Consider the following 21,011-nt stretch of genomic DNA (forward strand, 5'->3'; position numbering starts at 1 on the left):
TTTATTACGGTTCCACAGGCCACAAAACTATAATTTTATTTAGTACAACAAAATACAGTGTTACTAAAAAGCAAGGGATGATTTGCTGAACTGTCTTGTTAAGTGTCATTACTTGACAGCTTCTAGGCTTTGGTGACAGGTTGCATGTGATTACAGTCACTCCTCTGGATATCGTTCAGCCTAACATGTTTCATTTCTGTTGGTAACTACATTCCTTATCTCCTATCACTTTTGATGTCAACATTCTAGTCTATTATTCTAAAAAATGATTAGGTTACCCCACAGATTAACACTATGTAAATTGCTTATAGAATTGACCATATACCCTTCTAAGAATTAGAAGAATATTTACTGCCCATATTCTAAGCAGTATTTCAGGGACATTTTCGAGAAAATGTAGCCTCCATATATCTAGGAGATTTTGGGTCTATGACTCACATCTATGGTTAATGTATCTTCATTTTTTCTTTGTTGATTTGACATCTAAGTCTTTTACTTAACAGACTTTTTTAGTCTGTGTTCTATAATAGTATTGAACAATAAACAGGTCAGTAATTACAATTTTATGTTCTGTTACTCACTGCAGAATCCTGTATACACAGATTTTGGTTTCTGTTTAACTGTTACTGTTTATTACACTTATCATTTCTGAAGTATATTTGATCAATAAATGTCAATGTCTGAACTTTATTCTTCAAGAATTATCTTGTTCTCAAAACAACTAAAACTCATGTAAATGGTTGTCAAGAAAAGAAATAAAAGAAAAGAAATAAAATAAAAGAATATCTAAATCAAGAAAATCAGACAGGAAATAGGGACATAAGAACAAACTGAGAAAATCCAAAATAAGTAGGTCATACCTCAGAAACCTGTAACTAAAAAATTGTAAAAAACAAAATAAATGGGCATTTTTTTCTGATAGATACAACATACCAAAATTAAATCAATACTAGATAAAAACTTAAACATGCCTATAATGCCTAATGGAATAGAAGCAGATATTAAAAGTCCTTATCCCCAAAGGGAAAAAAAGGCCAAGGACAGATGAGATCAGCAAAGAATTCCAGCAGAAGTTCAAAGATGAGCTAATACAAATACTCCGCAAATTGCTCCACACAATAGAAACAAAAGATACAAATATCCTGTAGTTTGGAGGGGCTGCTCATTGGTCCCCAGTTGCCCAGCTAGCTTAGAAGCGAAATAATCACATAGAAACTGTATTAATTAAATCACTGCTTGGCCCATTAGCTTTAGCTTCTTATTGGCTAACTCTTACATATTAATTTAACCCATTTATATGAACCTGTATATCATCACAAGGTCGTGCCCTACCAGCAAAATTTCAGGACGTCTATCTCTGTCGGTGGCTCCAAGGCATCTCGCTGACTCCGCCCTTCTTTCTCCCAGCATTCAACCTAGCTTTCCCTGTCTACCTTAGTTCTGCCTTGCTATAGGTCCAAAGCAGTTTTTTTTTTTTTCATTCATTACTGGTAATCACAGCACACAGAGGGGCTCCCACGTCAACATCAAGCCAGACACATCTTCCTTTCACAGTACTTACATCAGCTGGTAGTGACTGGCAATTACAAAGTTAAAAGTAATAGACATGGGCATGATGTTTAGTAAAGGACAATGTTCAAACCCAGACAATGGTTTCATGTCTGCAAGATATATTTTATACAGTTCCCGCTTCTACAAGAGAGTCCCATGTCTCAATCTGTGTAAAAAAATAAAATAAACCAGACTTTGACAAACCATTCATTTCCTTCTCAGCATCACCACACTTCTGCCACCAATATAAGTTCCTGCGTATGATAAAGAAGCATTTATCTGTCCTGTATTGCACATTGTGTTGTAACCATCAGAATAAACTAGATATTATCATTGATTCTATATTCTTGGTGTCCAGGGAACTTATTCTCCACAGTTGGCACTATGTTTACTACTGAGGCCTTTTTCCTATTTTATTTATGCGTGCCTTACTCTCCTATTCAGAACTGCGACATTGGTTAATGTTCCAAGTATTGTTTTCTCATATGTACTTATCGCTATTGAGTAAGAAAAGTTCCCAGGATAGAAAGTTGGAGTTAGTACTTCCACATAAGAGATTTGAGAAACATTAGCCGGTACCATGTTTAATGAAAACCCCTAGACAGAAATTGGGATTAAACCAGAAGGTAAGAAAACCAAAACAACCAGCCTCTACCTCAGTCGAAAAACGTCGATTTTTCCTTCAGGATTCTCAGAATGAGACTGTGTCTGAGAGCGTTTTTCTTCCATCTTATATTCCTCTCTGGGGCTGTAATTAGGTGTGCGCCACTACCATCCCGTTTTTATGGCAAACTAGTGGGCTACTGAGATTAAAGGTGTGCGTCACCACTTCCTGGTCAGTAAGGATGATCAGTGTGGCTGTTTTGCTATCTGAACTTCAGGAAAGCTTTTTTTTTTTTTTTTTAATTAAAATACAAATGAACTATTACTGCATTAGCGCCTTGTTGAATCTTAAGGGAAAATATTTAAATAGAATAGAATATCTAGAGAAAATTACAGCTTTTGCATATGTGACTGACAAAGTAAAAGTAAAATCCACCCAAAGAATGACCAATAGAATAAGAGAGAAGAGAGACTAAAACTGCATGAATTTTGCCAATTCCTACGCTATCCCGTGAACTTGGTCCTTGCCAAGTGAGAGTCCATTTTCACAGGTTCCATGCCCTGAGGAAACCTCAGATAGGTAATCATCTTCTGAGCAGAGACTACGCTACAAGGCTACCACCAGAGATGTGGACTGCGAGGCATAAGAGTTAGTGGTAGGTGATCTGCTCCAGCACAAGAGACAAAATGGAGGATTAGATTTGGAGGAGAGAATGGATAGCTGAGTTATCTGCTATTAGCCCATCTGTTTCACTGGCTGAAGTGGGCAGTGACTTATCAGGTAATCTTATGATCCGTTATTTAAATACTCTTCCCTCTGTGTACATGTGTTCTTTCTTTCACATCTCCTGAGGTTTGCCAGTGACATTCCCCACTAGACATTGGCAGAATTCTGTCCGTGCTGGTGTCAGAGACACAATCCATATTAGTACTAACTACTAGGAAACTGTGTTAAGAAGTGTCAGACTAAGAGTAACCGTGTCTATGTGTGAAAACAGGTAATTCAATGACCAGAAATAAAAAAATAGAGCTATTATACTTTATATGAAGGTACACATATTTGAATGATAGAACTTAAAAACATTTCTCTACTTAAAAATATTTTCTTCATAAATTATCATATATATTTGTTTGTGATATATATGTACATCTATGCTTAATGATCAGTAACAATGGATGAGAGAAGTGTAAAGTGATTTCACATATATGTAGAAAAAACAGGTTGCAGTGATAGAATTAAACTTAATATTACTTAAAAGAGTTATCTAAACATTCATTTAAATGCTGATGATTCTCTCTGACCCTCTACTTCCGTGTTTCCCCAACTTTCTCTCATGATTAACCTCCTTGTTCACCTTCCTTAAAGGTTCAAGCAAGTGTTAATTACTTTTAAAGTTGGCTACAACAATCTCTCTTCTCTTACTGCACAAATGAGAGAAAACATAATTTCAATGAAGAATAAAATTGTACATAGATGGAATCATTGAAGAAAGTTAAATGATGGTATATAAAATAGAGATAACCCTATAAATAAACACATATGCTTATTTGTGAACTAACATAAAAGAGTACAGAGAGTTATAGATTAAAGGAATAATGTAAAATAAGCCACATAAAGGTGGAACATACACAGAGAATATGGATTGTGTGTACTATTGAGTTTTCTTTAAACCTTTTGACTGCAGAGAGATATTTGTTTCTGGGGTCTGTTAAGCTAAACAACATATATACTTTAAAATATCTTGACTTCAAAATTTGCATCTGCTTTTGTTTCCACAGACAATGAAAACCTGTGGGTTCCTTCCAGGCTAATGTGGTTTGATGGAACAAGAACACCCCTCCCCAAACACACAAAAGTTCTTCCTAAACCTTAAAATTACTTTATGCAACAAATAGCAGAAAGGAGTTTGGAGAAACTATAACTAAATTTCCAAAATAATTGTTTAAAATGTTTATTGTCATTTTAAAATAGTTGGTTATAAGTGATTAATGGTCACAGTCACTTTCTAAAAGAGAAAAATAAGGCCATATGATATAGAATGAATACTTTGCATTAGTATGGACTTCGGTTTATAATTATAAATTTAATACCAATTTTGTTATATGTCTATTTCTACTCTTATTTAAGGTATTACATTTATACAACTCATTTATAATTAAAAATTACAGATTAATAGGTAGTCATTTCTAACAGTCAAACTTGTAGTCATGTTAGTTAGGTTTTCTAGATATATAGGGATATATTTCAGTTACATAGGTAATCTTCAGTACTTCTAGGTCCTACAGAATATGGCATTTAAAATGTTTTAAGAACTTAGAATTTAAATCAAAAACAAAAAAAGGAAAAAACAAAACAACAACAACAACGAAGAACTTAGACTTTTTTCGACAGTGAGACATGTCTGCTTCTGGCAGGACCAATTACTTTGAAAAGGTTGACAGGCATTGAAAGAACTCATTATAAATTTGCCTTCAATGAGACAAGGCTAGCCATTTGAGCAAGAAATTTCTCTTGCTTGGACTGCTTTATGGTATGCTGTATGAACTCGACATGCAGGACCCACAGGAAAATAAATGTTATAATTACCTCATTCAACCATCATCAGAGAAGCTAGCTCCTGCAGTCAACAATAAGTAGAGATTAAAACCTTGAAAAATACTATCTATCTAAATGGGATACCTATATCAAATCCCTCTAGGGATTCTACTATAGTGGAGACAGAGATTTTAAAAGCCAAAGTAGATGGAAACACCAAGAAACCAAGATCCTTAAATCAGTATGACCCAAGTACACACGAAGTCCCAGACTAAGACAGCATGTACAGGATCGTTTCAGATCTGCAACAGATAGGATCCTAGAGTTGTGGGAACTGGAAATATCTGTAACCAGAGACTGCTCTTTCATTACCAGCCACACAGACTTGAATTACAGGACAGAAACTACATTAATTACAACACTGCTTGGCCAATAGTTTAGGCATATTTCTGACTAGCTCTTATATCTTAAATTAACTCATTTCTATTCATCTGTGTATTGCCATGAGGCTATATGTTGTTTGAAAATTGACTCATGAAAAAATATCATTTTTTCTTATATTAAAATTTAGGATTGATAACAAAGAAGTTTCCCATGTTATTAGAATACCCTTTAATATATGAAAACAAAATATACTATAAAATTTTTCTGATTGCTGTTCAGTTACAGGAAATCTCATGTAAATTTCAGTTTTTAATAGATTGTAGGCTTGATTTAATGAATTTTTAATGTTTAATTTGTAGCACAGCATTTCCTCCATAGTATGAAAGAGAGTAATTGGAATACATGGTCGAGTTCATCTTCAATTAGTAATATACCATTTCATAAGAAAGCTTGTGATGCTGCTACATAATTTCATTTATGGAAACTTTCCCGTAATTGGATTTTATAATGATAATTCAGAGATAAGGGATGGTAAAAGAATCTCATAGTTGTTTTTATTTCTCTTTATGTTGAGGTAATTAATTCTGACTCCATCAAATTCTAATCTGCTCAGAAGTCTCATTACTTTAATGATATAATAATTACAAAGGAATACCTTTAAAAGATTATTATGTTTTATAAAGAAAACATTTTGATATATAAATATAATATATTATTGATTACAATATTAAAATCTATCTTCAAAGACTTCAGTGATATTCATATATGAGTATTTGCAAATAAAACTTTTCAAACTTGAAGTCTTAAATTGTATAAAAATGATCTATACATAATTTTAAGTTGAGCACCTGAAAATTTTTAATTATTCATGTTCAAATTAAAATAATTTATAGAAATAAAGTTTATTTATGTAAACTATTATATTTATACAATTATTTAGACATATATGAATAAAACATATGCAATCCCATATTTAATAGAAAATTTAATTTAAGATTTCATAAAGTGGGATTCTGTAAGTTTTGATTGTTTTACCTAATTATAATTATGTAAATGAAAAAATCTATGCAAATGTCTTATTAATAAAATTGTGCTTTGTAAAATTAAATATAATATATGAAAATAAATCAAATAATTAAAGGATGAATAATTTTTAAAATAGACTAGTATATAACCTACCACCACATCAAAATTAATTAATTTATCATGGTGTTTCATTCCAAACTTGAAACAATATTGTTTTAAAATAATCATGATTTTGAAAATATATTTAATATCACTAATAATAACAATGAATGTTAATATATAGGACTAAAGAACTTTCAAAGGAATAAAATAGGACACTATTATATAAAGAATAATATAAAATCATTAACAATCAAGAAATTTGATCATAGATTAAGCAATATTTCTCATCCTTAGAACAATATCAATATATTGAAATCATTTATACAGTTTGGGGAAGCATAAAATCCATGCTAACAGTACTTTGAGTTATATAACATTTAAAATATATTCCTTGGAAAGGAATCTCTGTAAAGCACCCATGCAAACATTTAAAGTTCGTTACTCCATTTCTATACACTCTGTCACTGACATAAGCTGCAATGTTATTGCACTTTTGTGCTAAATTTTATGTAAAATAAAATTAATTAATTAAAAATTCAAATAAGGTATGAATTTGAAAATATTTTTAAGGTGGCCTTTCCAATAAGTAATGTGCTGAATGACTTTAAATGTGTATTAAAATAAACATTAAAAAGTTCACTTCCAATATATTTGAGAAAAATGCAACATTGTATTTTTGAATATTATTTTAAATATAGTCTCATATAGTCTTTACTGTCCTCAAACTTCCTTCATATATGAGAATGACCTTGTTCAGCCTACACTCACCTAGGAAGTACAAAGATCACAGACTTCTACCACCACACTTCATTTTTTCTTGTTGAATAAATAATTATTATATATAATATGTTTATTATAAATAATATTTACTATATTATATATAATAAATGATTATTGTATGGTGACCAAACATTCTACTAATTGGGCATTTATATTATTAATATTAATCCATAGTACACAAATACATGAGTCTTATATGCACTCTGAAATTTTTTTTTGTCCTAGTGTGATAGTATGCTCTGATAATCTACTATAAGGCTCTTTCTTAATGAATGCAAGCACTTAAATAGTTGCTATAATCACCATGGTGAGGATGATGAGTATGGAATGAGATTTTTATTCAAAGCTGAAAGACAGATGTAGAATTATATTTTTACTTAGAGAAAATAAAGTCTTAATGAATAAATTGCATGAATCTCTGTAATTGAGTGTCCCCAAATTAAAAGAAAATAGGGCACCATAGAACATAAAGTAGAAATCTGGATGATCAGAATGTCTTGTCAACATCCAGTTCAACATTGATTTTGCTCTTTTATGTTTTCATTTACGTGTTGCATTTACTTTAAACTTTTGAAAAGAAAAAAACTGTGTGTGTGTGTGTGTGTGTGTGTGTGTGTGTGTGTGTGTGCATGCAAGTATGGATGTGTGTGTTTGTGTGTGTTTAAAGTTGAAACTTAAGACTGTGAATTTGTCTTGTTGACAATGTCATTTACTTTACAGAAGCTGTTCACTTTAAGGAGGTCCCATTTGTTAACTGTTTCTCTCATTGTCTGTGCTGCTGGGGATATATTTAGGGGTGGTCTCCTGTGCCAATGCATTCAAGTGTACTACGCACTTTCTCTTCTAAAAGGTTCAGTTTGGCTGGTTTTATGTTGAGGTCTTTGATCCATTTGGACTTGAGTTTTGTGCATGGTGATAGATATGGACCTATTTTCATTCTTTTAAATGTTAATATTCAGTTATGCAAGCTCCATTTGTTAAATATGCTTACTTTTTCCACTTGATATTTTTTGCTTTTTTGTCAAAAATCAGGTGTTCGAAGGCGTGTGGATTAATATCTGGGTCTTCTATTCGGTTCCATTAGTTCTCCTGTCTCTTCTTATGCCAGTACCAGGGTGCTTTCTATACTGTAGCTCTATAGTAGATTTTAAATTCAGGGATTGTGATGCTTCCAGAAGTTCTTTTATTTTTCAGGATTGTTTTGGCTATCTTGGGTTTTTTGCTTTTTCACGTTAAGTTGAGTACTGTTTTTTTGAGATCTGAGAAGAATTTCCCTGGGATTTTGATGGGCATTGCATTGAAACTTTAGATTGATTATAGTAAGACTGACATTTTTACTGTGTTAATTCAGAGCATGGGAGATCTTTTCACTTTCTGGTGTCTTCTTCAATTTCGTTTTTTAAAGATTTAATGTTCTTGTCATACAAGTCTTCCACTTGTTTGGCTAGAGTTACTCTGAGATATTTTATGCTATCTGTGGCTGTTGTGAAGGGTGTTGATTCTCTAATTTCTTCCCCAGACCTTTTATCATCTGTGCACAGGAGGGCTACTGATTTTTTTTGAGTTACTCTTGTGTCCTGCTACATTACTGAAAGTGTTTATGATTTGTAGAAGTTCCTTGGTAGACTTTTTGAGGTCACTTATATAAACTATCATATCTGTTCTGGGTAAATAAATTGATCTGTAAAATACAAGTGACCCCAATATACTGCAGGGAAGCAAAATTGCAAATAAAGAAAGAAGCTTGCAGCAGGCTGTGACCACTGAAGAAAGTGGGTAAAGATTTGAAATAGAAAGCCTTTATAGGTATTATGAGAATAAAATAGAGGGCAGAAATGATGAAAAATAAGTCTTGATATATAATTTATTTCAATAATTGAGATAATGTTTTAGACTCACTTTCTAGCTTTAATTCATTACTAATATAGCGAATAGTCTATCTGCATATCTATAGCAGATCACATAACTGTAATTTTGTATATAATGAAAATAAAATTGTTGATGTAATTTATGCTCTACTCTGAATTATTGGACAATATTATGGTATTATTAAGAAAACACTTGATCATAGACAGTACGCATTTCATACTAACATCATTCTTTACATGCTACTCCTTCCTTAGTTCAGATACCCTAACCACCTTTAAATTCAGTGTCAAAGTAAGTTAATCCCCTGTTCATTCTCTGGTATTATAAACACCCCTTCCTTTGATTCTCTTTATTTGCAAGAATTATTTTGGTGTATGATATAATATATATTCTTTTTTAAAACATTGCTCAGTGTACGTGTTGCTGGGCCAAATGACCTGAGTTCCATTCCAGAGTCAAGCAGATTGAAAGGAGAGAATTGATTTCCCAAAACTGCCAAAGAGACGACAACATGATATCAATATCTTGCAGATACAGACACTCATACACTCGCGCACACAAGCACACATAATAGCACACACATATACACAGACATACACACAGACAAATGGACACACAGACTCAAAATCGCAGGCAAATATTCACACAGACACAAATACAGAGAAATAAAGACAAAAGTAATTTTTGTGTGATTTTCATAGGGATTTTTTTATTGAGTATTTGAGACAATGATAAAGGAAGTAAACCTCTGAAGGCCAGTGAACCGGTTTCTATAAGATCAATAATCCAGTCATCCAAGAAATATGAGAATTCTGATCTCATTATACTCCGAATGGAGATTGAACTCTCTGTATATAGTTCTCATTCTTTAACACATGTCAAGAAATTTTTTATTCTAAAAGTGACTGAAAGTACAGGCTTCTGAGTGTGTCTATCAATAATCATATTTTTCCTATGATTTCCATTCCAAGTTTGGGTATAGGTACTCAGACATTCTTGTCAAGCAGGAAATTAGTATATTCAATGTAAACATAAATGGGATTTCTGTGCTAAATATTTTTATTGATATTAGTTCACATTTATCAAGATGATTTTATTTATGTTATTAAGATTAATACAAAAGTTCTATGTATATAATCAGAGGTAAATAAGTTTATGAATATTGAAACATAATCTTCATCATATGTTTATTTACTCATATCCAAACTTGAGTTAACTTTCAAATAGTTTCTGCTTAGTAAAATTCAAGTCCAGTGTCCAAACTTGAAATTAATAATTAACTCAATCACTATTATTTCCTATTTAATTTTTATATAACAAAGCCATAATTTTAAAGTTTTTACAAATATATATTATTTATTATTTTTACATCAAAATAGTTTTATTAGAAATATTTAAAATATTTTATTCCTGTCTTCCCAGAAAAATACTTTAATAAGTAACAAGCAATATTTAATCTTTTTTATTCATTTCATATAATTTTATACTTTACACATGACTATTATAAGAAATTAGTCAATTTATTTGCAAATACTTTGATGTGTGTATATGTGTGTTTGTGCACAGCTGTCCCAACACATGTCTAAATGACAAAGGACAAACTCAAGTGTTAGTTTTGTTATTAGCCAGGGTTCTGTATATTAACAGAAGTTATTCAATGAAAATATTTGAAGGGTATTTATTAGAATGGCTTACACAATGTGTCCGGCTAGTCCTACAATGACTGTCTACTTTCTGAATATCCGAGAATCCAGTAATTTTTCAGCCCATGAGGCTGGATGTCTCAGCTAGTCTCAGTATATATTAGAATCCTAAAGAATTAAGTTCTAATGCCGTCAAATGAATAGACTTACCAGCAAAAATAAAAGTAAGTAGGCATAGGGAAAGCAAATTGCCTTATTTAATAATAATAATAATAATAATAATAATAATAATAAGTATATTAAATAAAATTTGATTTATTTACAAGTTTCATGCTTATTTCTTTAAAAAATGCTTTTTAAAAAACTTATGAAACTGTAATTTATTTGTAACTTAACTTCTTTCTGTTGCCTTGCCATAATTTGTCTCACACATGGTCCCCTGTTCTAATTCATGGCCTCAGTTTACATCAATAGTCATTGATGTTAATATGTATTTCAAAGTACATATATGTTTGCATATATTTGTATTTATTCCCACATATAATCTGCTGAGTCCATATAATGGTACCCGTATGTATGCTTTCACTCCAGACTGGCCCTGGGCAGCCAAATTTCTGCTTTACTCTGTTGCATATAAGTCAGCTTGGTGTTTTCCTGTCCAGTTAGTAATGTCTACTGTTGTCATTCTTGATCATCTTAAATTTGAGCTGTTCAGTTTCAGGCACTTTATGGATATATAGCTTCTGGTGTTAAAAACAAACAAAATCTCACAGCAAACTCCCCTTTCTTCTGTTTTACAATCTTTCTGCTTCTTCTTCCACGATGTTTCAAACGCTTTAGCTGTGTTTCTTGTGTGTAGATCTTAGTGTTTGTACATAAATCCATTAGAATTGGACTCCATAACTCTGTACTTTACGGTGCTGTGGTTTTCTGTGGTGGCCTCTGCTGCAAAGAGAAATTTCCTTAATGAGGGGTAAAGACTAAATTTACCTGTGGGTGTAAGAGGAAATGATTGTAGATTCTTGTTAGGGATTATACTAGTCCACTGTTTGATATTATTCTCTGTTTTTCTAGCCATTCTAATTATTTCAAACATTTGTGGTCACCTCACACATTAACCGTGCCTGCATCAAGCAGTACAATTTCTATATCCCCTATAATAATCTGTAGGTCTTCATACATTTCCCATGGCTTACTGGTTGTTTCTTTTATTTTTTTAATTTTTCTTCATTTTACAAACCAATGACAGTTCCCACTCCCTTCCTTCCTCTCTCTTAACCTTATCTAATTAACTCCTCAGAGAGGGTAAGGCCTCCCAATAGGAGTCAACTAAACCTACCATATCAAGCTGAGGCAGGACCAAGTCCGTCCCCATTGCATTAGGCTGATTAAGGTATCTCACAGGGAATGGGGTCCCAAAAGCCAGCTCATTCACCAGGGATAGATCTTGATTCTACTGCCAGGGGCCTGTCAAACAGACCAAGGCACACAACTGTCACTCACTCTCAGAGGTTCTAGTTCTCTTTTAATTGTTTTATGATATAATATGTTTTCATATCTGGCTTACTTTACTCAATCTATTTGCTGAGCACTTATACTGCAATCCTCATGAGAACTGTTTCCTTTTTTGATTGAATAACAGAAATGCCTAATAAGTATGTGAATATAGATGGCTAGTGCCTCTTCTTTTCTATCTTTGTACAAACATTTTAAAATCTTTTTGAATTTTATGAATCTATTTGCACTAAAACATTTCATATACCTCAATACTTACTTTTAGATAATTTATGTATTTATAATTAAAAATACTGTATTATACAGTAATTCCCAGTTTGGCCGAAATGTACTAATGTTGTGTGTGAGGATGACTGGAGACACTCTAGGACATCAAGACTTTTGTCCCATAGACATCCAAGTATGGTTTTGGTTTTCATCTCTTTTATGAATAACAATTTTGAGCAATCTTGATTAATGACTTTGCTGCTTGTATGTCTTTTGAAAATAATTTATAGAGCTATTTTATCTATTTTCTTTCAAGTATAATTCTGTTGTTCACTTTAAATATGATGGTTGTTAGGCCTCTTCACCATATAGCATGCCATTAAGTCCTCTCATGTTCCAGGTTATGAAATTCCATACTGTTTCAAGAATTTTTAAACTATAAAATAATTCACATGAGACTTTTCTCTTAAACGTGGCATTAACAGGAGAAGCAAGATGGCTCAGGAGCTAATGAACTTGATACATAAACCTGCTGTGCTGAGTTCAACCTCCAGATTCCACGTAGGAAGAAGAGAGTCTACTCATAAAAGCTGTCTTCTGACCTCCACAGGTTCACTATAGCAAGCACATATTTACACTCACATGAGTCATATATACACACACTTATATACTCCACACAATAATAATAAAGAAAAATAAATTTTAAAATAACATATAGCAATAAAAATTATTAAACCCATGAGCTATTATAGAATTTAAATGAATTATTAATGGGATAGCAGGCATATTTGACCATAATTAAGAAGGCAACTATGCACATAAGTATATTACCAATATCTTGCTTTATTCTTCTTAGGTTACAAAAATAAATAGCACTAACAAGCTTTTCAGACTTTGTAAGCCATGTTCTATGTCAAATTTTAAACACAAAATGCTACTTAATGAAATAAATATTTAATAGACATACTTCATTTTGCAGAATACCTAGGCAATATTGTTATGCAAGTAATATATAAAAACTATTTTTCTTAACATCATGATTATTTTGTCAGAAATATCACAAATCCTTATGTTAAACAAAGTACAGTCAATAAAATTACAAGTATATTAAATATTTCTGACAAACAAAAGTATTACGGTTGCCAATTATCTGGTCAATATTTAGAATAAATATCTGGAGAGTAACTAAAAGTATAAAGATAAGAAAAAATGAAATAAAATATTACTCTCTGTAAATTAGATGACTCTACAGGAAAATGTAGAGAATTTATGGAATAATAACTAGAACTCATAATTGAGTTCAGCAATTCTGCCTCAGATAAAAACTAGTATCGAAATCAATTATGTCCCCACATTAGCTATAAAAAATAGAAAAGTTAATTACAAATATAAATCTATTATTTATAATAGAATGAAAATCATAAACTACATTATAATAAGTTCAGCAAGTAAAGGCAATAATTTTATGAGCAAATAATTAACTTTACTAAAAAAGAAACAGAATACATTAATAGAATATATGTTCAAAGAGGACTTTAGGAAGAATGACATAAGATTAAACACTTTAGGTTTTAGAAATTAATCATTTGACATGGAAAATAAATTTTCAAGGTTTTCATTAAATATATTTGCATTTCCCTGGGTTTAAACCTTGTCTCAGTTCCATTTTAATGATTGCTTTTCTTTCTTTCATGTTACAGTGTTAAAATCATACTAAATGTGCCAGTCACCATAGCAATCCATTTGATTTAATAATGTCTAAGATTTGTAAGATATTTTCCCAACTCATGTCCTGCTAGAATTATTTTCCCATGAGGTTGATGTGCACTCTCTGAGTGGTGTGTTCAGAATGCTCAGTGGGACAGTCCATATCCGTGCTTTTTAAAGTTATCAAATGGGAATCTGTAGGTAGTCTTGGTTATTACGTTGTCCAATGTGAAATTAAAAGTGACTTTTATCCTTCAGGAGATAGCATTCTGTATAGTTTCAAACTGTGGTTAATGTAAACCATTTATGAGCAATGTGGTTTGAAAGTGAAGAAGCACTGTGAGTACAGAGATCTTTGCTCTGTATTGTTAAGTCTCACGTAATTTCAGTGAAAGCTCACTCAGTTGTGATCTTAAAGAAGGACAGTCGATGACGTCAGGAAAGCTAATAGTTTAATTTTAAGCAATAGCTTAAGTGGAACTGCTGTTTGAAAAATCGACATCCACACTGAAGTCATCACATCACCTCGACACAATTGCACAAATGCACTAGAGTGTTTCCAAGGTTTGTACCACATACTTCTTTCTGATCATTTAAGTCCAAAAGAGTTATCAAGTTTAACCATTAAACCTGTTTTAGTTTGGGAGCCATCCATGAAACAATTTGTTGAGAACACAACAACTATTTGAATCATAAAAAAACATGCATTAAAAACAATTAAGAACATTTTATTTATTTACATGTTTCTTCCTGACTTAAATGTTTCTCAGAATCTTATACTTGCATACATTTTGCCCAAGATGTGCTAAGAAAAAAATATATGATTTAGAAACAGGAAAATATTTTTAATAGAAGTCCATTGGAGAATTAAAACCCCATTCCATTATTCAGCTCATTATGTTTTCATTTGAAACTTTAACTCAATTTGTTTAGATAAATCTAAGTATTTTAAATAAAATAGAAAGTCAAAATAATGACATAGTGAAAAATTACAAGAAAACTAAATTGAAAAACAAATAACAAATCTATTGCTCAAAAGATGACAAAATAAATGAATTATAAAAGAGATTAGTGTTTTTGGTTCCTGATGTCAGGCCTAACAACATGAGTTCAGTTTATCTCCACAAACTTTGCTTTAACATGTGGTTAAATAATTTAGTGAAATTATTCTTAAGAAATTGATATGAAATTACTATACTTAAAATCATGATTCCTGCTCTAAAATATGTCTGTCATTATATTTCATTAGTTTTCATGATTTGCATAAAAGGGTCTTCATCATGTAATAAAACGAACTATTATAACTGTGCACCTATAAAGTGCAAGATAGCTCTTTTATGGAGAAAACTTAAAAAGAAAATAAAAGTTATGCCAGATACAATTTATACTTTTCTGCTCATTCAAATTTTATCGTGTTGTCAAAGATTGATGAAGATGGAGAAAAGTATAAAGCCTTTAGATAAAAGTACAGAATGAATGTAACTTAAAAACATATCCACTCTAGCATACATATATGCGTTTTCTATACAAAAATCTGTCATTTAACTTAATTATGAAAGCATAGTTTTGATGCTCTTGAAAAGATCAAAAGCTGTACAACAATAGCAACAATAAGTTGATATCACTTTCCCTAAGAATTGGGAAATGGCAGTATATAGAGGAAGGTAAGTCCATAACTATAGAGATATAAAGACAAATGTTTCCTTTAATATTATAAATGCTCTCACCAGTGTAAGGGTCTCTAAAGAAAGCATTTTACAGTATGATTATTTACTTGTGATTCTTTAACCTTAGAATTACTTCTAGGATGTATAGGATAGATACAAATAATCTACACAACTACCAACCTGAGTTAACAAACTGAGTTCATCTTTGGTGTAGAAAAGGGTCTACTACCAGTTTCCCTCTGAGGACTACACATTCCTCACTGACAACATATTTACTCTGATTCTGTCTATTCTTCATCTCTGTTACTTTTTTTCACAAATATAGATACATAGAAACAAAAAAAACAGATAAATAAACAAAAACATAATTGAACAGTATACAGAGTGTGTCAAATGCTTGTTTCACCTTAGTGGAACTATTGTTTAAATCTAGATTTAAAGTACTGTACAATGAGTTTTGTTTTGTAATCTGGAGTTTAGTTTTGTAATTTGGAAACTCTCAACACCAACTTAGAAGTAATCATGGGAATTTTCAGCTCTAAATGACAAGAAGTCATAGAACAGCATTAAGATTTTTAGTATTTGGTAACTGGACATTTAACTGATTGATAAATGTAGCAGCTGCATTTATTTAGCTGTGAACAGACAACATGACCACATCAACTCTTATAAAGGAAAACATTTACTTGAAATGAAAAGGAAAACAGTTCCAGAGGTTTAGTCCACTATTATCATGGTTGGAAGAATGATGGCATGCACAGAGATGTGGTACTAGAGCAGGAGCCAAAGAGCTCCACATTTGCATCCACAGGTAGCACGGAGTGGCTGAGACACATTTAGTCTGGTTAGAGTGTCTGAGACCACAAAGCCTATCTTCCCAGACATGTTTCCTCCAACAAAACCTCAACTACTCTACCAATACCACACCTCCTAACAGTGCCACTATCTCTGAACCTATTGGGTCCATTGTCTTTTAAACCACCACAGTGAACTTGAAAAATAAATGATAGGAGCCAAATTAGTGAACCTGGGATCATATTAGTATGTTGGCTTCTATACATTATCGTTTCAAGCAGCAGTCTTTAACTTTTCACATATTTTAAATAAATCAAAATTGTAAAAGTTATGAATATAATTAAGTACATTTACAAAAATTATATGAAAGTAGAGGTGTATTTATAATTTAAACTACTGAACCCTATTAAGATCAAGGAAATATATAAATATCTGGCATCTGTATATAAATGGACCACAGGATGGATGTACATTGTCCATTAGGTTTTAGGTGACTTTTGACCTTTTACTTTTATAGATGAAGGATGTTAATTTATTTTGACAATCATATATTTGATAAAAGTGAGCTTCCATCCAGATTAAAAAGCTATTGCATTCTTAATTTTAGAATTTTCTATTCATTCAATGACAGGAAAGAGTAATGAGATGGAAATATATATCCATCCAAAGAACAATGCAATGAGCATAGGGTGGTAGTAAAAGAACTCAATTACTTTTTACGAGCATTTTAAAATTTCTGTTTTACACAATTATTTTCAGAGCTATGGGTAAATGTTGCTATACCATAATACATAGTAGCAGGTGGACTCTATTAAAGTATAAAATCTGCATATAGATCTAACATAATTTTACTAATATTCACATAAAAAATTTTGTAACTATCAGCAATATAAATAAACTTAAAACAGAGGCAGAGAGAAACACCTATAACTCAAACAATTAATACGAAAATTTCATCATTTCTTTGTGGTTCTAACTATCCAGCTGACAAATCACTGGTACACAGTTCAATTATCACACAAAAGACTCAAGACAGAATAAAAGCATATTCATTGCAATAACAACAATTATCTGTTATCCTTTATTAGTACAGAACAACATAATGCTTCATGTTATACCTTTAAGTATTAATGAAGGCATTTAATTTCTATAAATCAAAGAACCAAATTTAATATCCTTTTAATAAATACTGAAGAAAAATTTAAAATTTCAATGACTTACTGACCTACGTTTTATATTTTGAGGTTAATTTCTAGGTATCTCAGAGGAGCACAATTATCACTTTCGTTACTTATAGATATCACATGACAATTGAATTCTGTTTACAGGAGACTGTGATGAGTTATCAGAACAAAGCATATTTTAAAGGATATTTTCAGGAAATTGTGCCTTCAATCACGACTCTTTCAGTTTTTACAACATGGTATATTTTCTGTGGTACCATAAAGAGAGGCATCACATTTTTTACTCGTGTGTCCCACCTATTACATCATATGTAAGTGTATTAACCATATATGTGATAAACAGTATTGTTTAGTTGAGAATCCATGAAGACATGTCTCTGGTTACTTCTTTGTATTATCTTGGGATAAGTCTGAACAATTTGTTTGTCTTCCCAAAATTTTACATTAAAATGTGACACTTAGATTTTCATATTCAGATACCTCACCTGCTATCTCTCAGGGTGTTTTGTATTGGTTGGTGCTAATATATTTGAAGCACCAACATAATGATATTGGTCCTTGATGCAAATACTTCTTTTAATATTCTGGGTTATTATTTTGGCTAGAAATATTATTAGCTAAATATGCTTGCAGAAAATAATCATAGAAGGATCAATTAAAAATAGGTGTTTAACTTTTCAATTTGTGTGTGAGTTTTCTTTTTACCCATCTTTTCTTATTTTTTGTCCTGTCATTATCTGTTGTATTTAAGCATTAGATCACTTCCATTTACTTAGGTGATAAGATTATTTTTAAGATATTACTGATAAATCACATAGCATAGCATGACTAAATTTCTCCTACTAAAGTAGTAGTCTCTGTGAGATCCCTTTAGCCTCTCCATTGTTTTCTCAAGACTTTTGGGCTAGGCACCCTAAGTTCTTTCTCAATTCTTGAAAAAAATGGCAAAGTCAGATCCCTGTGGGTCTGGGCATAAGTCTAGGACCTCCAAGGAACTAGGCCTGACCCAAGTCCTCTGCCAGTCTGGGTGTGAATCTGGGACTTCTGAGAGAGTAGGCAGGAACCAGAGATGTCTGCAGGGCCAGGCATGAGTCTGGGACGTCTGAGGTAGTAAGCATGAGCCAGGTCCTCTGTGGCTCTGGGCACACATGAGCCTGAGAACTCTGAGGCAGGAAACAGGAGCCAGAGACATTTGAAAGACCAACTTCTAGCCAGGAATTTCTGCAGGAGGGGATCCAGAAGAGCATTTACAGAAACAGGTCAAAGATAGTAACCTAGGTTAAAGTAGGCCTGAGACAGCAAACTCCAAGGGAGCAGAGCAAAGCCCAGGAGTCCTGAGCTACCTCCAGGAACATGGAGTAATCAACGGGGTAACTAGAACTGTGGCACTGACTGTACCTCAAAGAACAACCATTTGAGCTTTGGTTTCATTGGCACCTACAAGATTAATCAACAGAATTTCAGATAGCCCCAATCACAACACCTGTAAAACTTAAAGACCCTACAACAATAAGACTTGGACAACCAAATATAGATAAAGCAGAAGAAAATGACCTAAAATAACTTCAAAAGAATGTTTAAAACTCCTAAAGAAGAAATGAGAAATTCCCTCAATGAAATGGAGGAAAAAAATAACAAAAAAATTGGAAGACATCAGCAAATTCCTTAAAGAAAACCAAGAAAAAGCAATCAGACATATGATAGGAACTATTCAAGACTTCGAAACTAAAATAGAGACAATAAAGAAAGCACAAGCCGAGGGAATTATAGAAACAGAAATTATGAGAAAATGATCAGGAACCATAAGCACAAGCATGAACAACAGAATACAAGAGATGGAATAGAGAATCTCAAGTGCTGAAGATACAATAGAGGAAATAAACTCATCAGTTTTCACAGTGAAATTTACTCTGGTTCTCATGGACTATGTCTCTGATTGATTCATTTTCTATGTCTCTAATTGATGGATGCCCTTACATTCTCTTCATGATCTCTGCTTCTTCTTGAACAAGGAAGTATTGGCATCTGTGAGTTGGTTGCACATATTCCACTAATAACAAGTAGATGTCCAATCCCTGACAACTAGAAGTTCAATTAATCTAGTAATTACTGAAGAAAAAAGAAGGAAGCAAAAACAGAAGGAAGCTTTCAAAGTACACTTATCCTTTATATAGTAAAATTACTTTTGAAACTGAAATGGTATTTATTTGTGACTCATTGAATCTCTTTCTTACAAAATAGAAAACTCTCATTATTTTCTTTTTTATTTATTCTCTCATACATTGCATCCCTAACACAGTTTCTCTTCCTCCCTCTTTCCCTATTTCTTCCCTTTCCCCTGTATGCACTTTTCCTCCATTTCTCTTCAAAAAAGATTAGGCTTTCCAGGGATAGAAAACAAACATGGCATAGCAAGTTACAAACATACCCTCATATCAAGGCTTGATGAGGCTATCCATTGGGAAGAAAGGTGTCCCAAAAGCAAGCAAAATAGACAGATAAAACTCTTGCTCCAATTGTTAGGAATCTCAAAAGGACACTAAGCTACACTACCATAGCGTATGTGCAGAGTACTGAAATCTGACCCATACAGTCTCCCTCTTTGTCACCTCAATATCTGTGAGCCCTGGTTCATTGATTCTGTGGGCTATGTTTTTGTGGTGTTCCTGACACCTCTAGCTCCTACAATTTTTCTTTTCCCTCTTCTTTGGGACCTTCTCAGCTCCATCAAATATTTATATGTGGGTCTGTATATCAGCTCCTATCAGTTGCTTCATGAAGCCTCTTGCTGTGGAATAATCCTGTACACATGAAAAATGTGTTGCTCTCATTGTTGATGAAAAGCTGTTTGGTCTGTAGCCAGGAAGGGGGAAGTATAGACAAGACAATCAAACTGAAAACTAGGAAGAGAAGGGTGAAGTCTGGTGTCTCCAGAAGACACAAAGAGAAGGAAGATGGTCATGGTGTATTCAGCAAAGGTAGTGAGTTATGTGTCAAAGCATAAATAGGAAATATAGGTTAATTAAAATGTGTGAGTTAGCTCTCATAAATACAGGTAATAAACCTGTGCTATTGGCCAAGCATTTATAATTATTAAGACCCAATGTGTTTATTTGGAAGCAGATTGGTGGGACAGGAAAACTATACCTATAGCCTCTGGTGATAATTATTTAATGTTCTAATCTATAGGTACAGTAGAGTATCACTAGGAATCATTTCCTCATTTTATTTACTTTTTTTATTGCCAGTCATGCCACCCTAGGTCTCTGGGACATTTAGCCTCTGGTCCTTGACCCTCTAAGCAGTGCCAGGTATGTCTTTCCTCTCTTGAAACAGTCATTGACTGGCTACCATGAGAAGTTCTGTGTCAGCTTTACCCAAACATATCTTGCTGACAGGGCAACCTGTAGGAGAAAGTTTTGTGACTGGCTTGGTGTCCAAG

This window comes from Arvicola amphibius, chromosome 11 (assembly GCF_903992535.2).
Source record: "Arvicola amphibius chromosome 11, mArvAmp1.2, whole genome shotgun sequence".
Classification (NCBI taxonomy): Eukaryota; Metazoa; Chordata; class Mammalia; order Rodentia; family Cricetidae; genus Arvicola; species Arvicola amphibius.